The sequence below is a fragment of the Phocoena sinus genome, chromosome 21 (assembly GCF_008692025.1).
Source record: "Phocoena sinus isolate mPhoSin1 chromosome 21, mPhoSin1.pri, whole genome shotgun sequence".
Taxonomy (NCBI): Eukaryota; Metazoa; Chordata; class Mammalia; order Artiodactyla; family Phocoenidae; genus Phocoena; species Phocoena sinus.
In genome coordinates, this window is record NC_045783.1 from 12,019,063 (window position 1) to 12,023,980 (window position 4,918).

General features: G+C 41.0%; 1 long non-coding RNA gene across 1 annotated transcript; it reads right to left on the reverse strand.

The window, feature by feature from the left end:
- Positions 1 to 48: 48 nt before the first annotated feature.
- LOC116746744 lies at positions 49 to 3,399 on the reverse strand. Its single transcript, XR_004347859.1, has 3 exons — positions 3,270 to 3,399; positions 688 to 779; positions 49 to 94 (listed from the first exon to the last, which is right to left on the reverse strand). It is a non-coding gene; the product is annotated as an uncharacterized LOC116746744 (long non-coding RNA).
- Positions 3,400 to 4,918: the final 1,519 nt, after the last annotated feature.

The following is a 4,918-nucleotide window of genomic DNA, read 5'->3' on the forward strand; positions in this document are numbered from 1 at the left end:
ATAAATCCCTCTGGTTTTCCAGAACCTTTCCTTCAAGGAGAAATCTCTGGGCTCTGCGGGAACAGTGAGTGGTGGCCATCAGGTAAATCTGAGACTGAAAAGCAAGAGGAAAAGAGATAGAGGAGATGAGAATCGGTGCTGGGGAGAAGCAGGGGTGTCCACGTTCAATCGCAGGCTGAGAGTCTGGGTTAGTCTCCAACGAAGCTAAGGACCACCAGGGTCTGGCCCCACTGGCCTTGTCACCTGGTGTGGGGACTGGGGACAGCCAACCCCCCATGGCCACTCTCAGAGAAATAAAGAAATAAAGAAGGTGGGAGGGCACCCCTGACAGCCAGATTGAAAATGGTCATGCTGTGAAATAATAAGATGCCCTTTTCAGAAAAGTGAAGACTGTTCTCTTGGTTCTCAAAGACTTGCAAATACTCTGTGTCCTTCTGGAGGCATGCTGAAGCCTTCAGCCTTTGAGGGCAGTAATGGGAGTGAATCTGGGCTCAAAACCATCCAGCACTCACTCCTTGAGGGTGTCTACCCCGCGGGTGCTCTGGGGCCTGAAATCCCCTGATCACCGAGGATGGGAGGGGCCACACAGACACTCCACTGGACCACCAAGGGCTTGGCTGGTGGGCTACAGTCCTCATCATATACATGGTTTGCAAACATCTTGGGCCATTTTGGATGGTGGATTACCTTATTCCTTGCTCCTTTTATACACAACTGTTTTTCATTTTGAGGAAGTCCAATTCATCTGTCTTTTGTTGCTTGTGCTTTTGGTAGTAGATCTAAGAAATCATGAACAAATGCAAGGTCATGAAGATTTACTCTCATATTTTCTTCCACGAGTTTTATAATTTTGGTTCTTGCATCTAGGCCTTTGGTCCATTTTGTGTTGATTTTGTATATGGGGTGGGGGGAGGTAAGGGTCCAAATTTTATTCTTCTCCATGTGGGAATCCAGTTGTTCTAGAACCTGTGTGACTCTTTGGGAGAAAATACCTGCAAATGATGCAACCAACAAGAGCCGAATTCTAAAATATACAAACAGCTCATACAACTCAAAAAAGAAAAAAAAAATCAAACTCATCCCGTAATCCTAACCCATACACTAACACTAACCCATACCCTAACACGTACGCTAACCCTAAACTGTTGTCGTACCATCCCTGTTCCCTAACCCTAACCCTAAACCTAACCCTTACCCGAAGCCTTACCCTAACCCGTGCCCTAATCCTAACCCGTACACAGGATGCCCACTCCCCAATGATGAGGACTGGGGTTGGTGGCGTGAACACAGCCTGAAGGGGTTAGTACACCGCGGCAGAAGGTCTAAATAGACATTTCTCCAAAGACATACCGATGGCCAATAGGCACATGAAAAGATGCTCCACATCGCTAATTATTAGAGAATGCAAATCAAAACTACAGTGAGTTATCACCTCATAGTGGTCAGAATGGCCATCATTAAAATGTCTATAAATAAATGCTGGAAGGGGTGTGGAGAAAAGGGAACTCTCCTACACTGTTGGTGGGAATGTAAATTGATGCAGCCACTATGGATAACAGTATGGAGGTTCCTCAAAAACTAAAAATAGAATTACCATATGAACCAGCAATCCCACTCCTGGGCACATATCCAGACAAAACTATAATTCGAAAAGATACATGCACCCCAGCATTCACAGCAGCACTCTTCACAATAGCCAAGACATGGAAGCAACCTGAATGTCCCTCAACAGATGAATGGATATAGAAGATGTGGTACATGTATACAATGGAATATTACTCAGCCATAAACAGAATGAAATAATGCCATTTGCAGCTACATGGATGGACCTAGAGATTATCATACAAAGCGAAGTAAGTCAGACAGAGAACGACAAATACCATATGATATCGCTTATATGTGGATTATAAAATGATACCCAAATGAACTTATCTACAGAACAAAAACAGACTCACAAATATACAAAACAGACTTGTGGTTGTCAAGGGGAAGACAGGGGAGAGGGATGGATTGGGAGTTTGGGATTAGTAGATGCAAATTATTATATGTAGAATGGATAAACAAGGTCTTACTGTACAGCACAGGGAACTATATTCAATACCCTGTAATAAACCATAATGGAAAAGAATATGAAAAATATGTATGTATGTATATATATATATATGAATCATTTTGCTGTACAGCAGAAATTAACACAACATTGTAGGTCAACTATACTTCAGTATCAATTAGTCTGAAGGCACTTTTATAAATTAGGCCTTATTTCTCTTGTCCTTTCAGCCTGGGACAAATGTATAACAGAAACTAACCTGGATTACTCCGGGATGAACTCATATCACACAGAATTTTAATTGTTGAACAAACCATTAATACCAGTTACACCATGGGATGTCCTGTTCCAATATGAAGTTTGTAAACGTTGTATCAAGCCTGCAGAATCCACTAAATTTGGAAATTCAAACTGAAATGAAGACAACTATCCCATGACTTCTCTCCAACTAGTTATACAACATCAATTGGAAACCATATACAATCAAATGAATGTAGAAAAAACAACTATAGCCTTCCTTTCTTTTCCTTTTAGATGAAGACGGTATTTAAGGTGATGTCTTGGGCCGTTTCAGGGTGTTACTCAATTTCCTGGGTATCTCCCATGCACACAGGAGGTACACATGTTAGTTAACTTGTTTGTACAACTATATGAAGGTAGTTAATATCAGAAAACTGTATACGTAAAATGAATTAAATGCTAAAGTCATGTTTTGTATTCTTAATGACAATGAAAAAAAGTGTAGCGCTGATATTTGTTACAAAAAATGAACATTAAAAACATTCTTCATGAAAAAAGCCATAGAGAAAAGTCCACCTAGATCCCATACTCATCTTGTCTGCTTCAAATCCATCAAGGTTGTCCAAATGAGGGGGAAACTCAGTAATGGTTCCAGAAAAAGAAAACTGGATCAGGATGCAAAAAGACATTTTCATACAGTTGGGACAACAGGTGAAAGTTGAAGTGGGGCTGAGTATTAAATTATAATGTGGACATCAGGATTTCCTCATTTAGGGGTTATGTGCTGGTTCCTTGGGCAAAACACACTGAGCATTTTGTGTGAAGTGGCAAATGTGAGTACTTTTGGCCATTATTGAAACTTTTCTGTACATTTTAAATTACTGGAAAGTAAATTACTTTTCTAGACAACCATGTCAGTACCATGCCAGAAAATCAGATAAGACAGACATCAAATTTTGTTATCGAGGCCAAGACTTACCCAGACCACGTTCAAACAAAGTTGTGATACTTATTTCCCTTGTAGGAGTCCGCATGGTATGAAGAGGCACCGTGGGAAGAGTATATTAGTAGCTACCATCTCTTGGTTCCTGTGGATTACCTGGGATGCAGTAGAAACAGTGAGATTTTAGTATTGCAATTTTTCACATTACTGAAAAAAATATATTAAAGAATAAATTCAGGGCTTCCCTGGTGGCACAGTGGTTGAGAGTCCGCCTGCCGATGCAGGGGACACAGGTTCGTGCCCCCGTCCGGGAAGATCCCATATGCCGCGGAGCCCGTAAGCCATGGCCGCTGAGACTGCACGTCCAGAGCCTGTGCTCCACAACGGGAGAGGCCACAACAGCGAGAGGCCTGCGTACCGCAAAAATAAATAAATACAGTAAAGTTGCAAAATATGGAATCAATATACACAAATCAGTTTTGTTTCTATACACTAATAATGAACGACCAGCAAGAAAAATTAAGAAAACAATCCCATTTACAATTCCATCAAAAAGAACAAACTATTTAGGAATAAATTTAACCAAGGACATGAAAGACCTATACTCAGAAAACTATAAAGCATTGACAAAGAAATTGAAGACACAATAGAAAACAATATTCCATGCTCATGCATCAGAAAAATTACTATTTTTAAAATGTTTATTCTACCCAAAGCCATCAAACAACAGTGCCAGGAAAACTAGACACCAGACTCCAAAGAACGACACTGGTCACCATCTACACTGCACACAAAACTAACTAAAAGCGCACAGTATTCCACATTAAACCCTTTCTCTCCTGAGTGCCCTGAAGACGCACCCCACCCACCCAGCAGTCAGCTGCACAGGAAGATTTTCCACACTTGCTCATTTTTTCCTCTTGTGGAGTCTCCTCACCAGTGGTTCTTGAGAAAACCCAGCTCCTGTCAGTGTGGACAATGCCTCATAGTCCAGAAACCTAAGCCCTGACAGGAGACAAAGCTCCTGTCTGCTTGTTACAGAGCAAAGTCTGTGGGCAGGGTGCACCTGTGCCCCCAGGGTCAGACAGGTGGGTTCGGCGTCCCCTGTGGGACATCAGAGAAGTGCTGGGAGTGCCACACTCACAAATTCAGAGGCCTCATCCGGAAGGCAGTTCTGCTGTGTATACTAAGTTTGGAAATCCAAACTGAAATGGAACCAAGTATCTCACTGTATCTTCTCAAAAGATTGTTAAGGAACAATTAATTACAAACCATATGTAATGAAATGAATGTAGACACAAACTTTACAACTTAAACCAAAATTCACTCAAAATTTCCCATAGACAAACTTAAATTACCAAACTATAAAAATCCTAGAAAAAAAAAGAAAATCTACATGACTTTGTGTCTGGTGACCTTATTCAGAAAACCGAAAGACAAACCACAAACTGCAAGAAACTATTTCCAAAACACATATCTGATAAAGGATTTGTACTCAAATTATGCCAACAACGCCATTAAAATCTGGTAAAGATTGAAACACACATCTGGCCCAAGAAGATAAACAGGCAGTAAATAAGCATACAAGAATATACTCAAGATGCTGGTGGAATGCATGTACAACCAACTTTGCAAGACGGCTTGGCAGTTTTTTCCAAATCTAAAAAGTATCACCTTAGGATCCA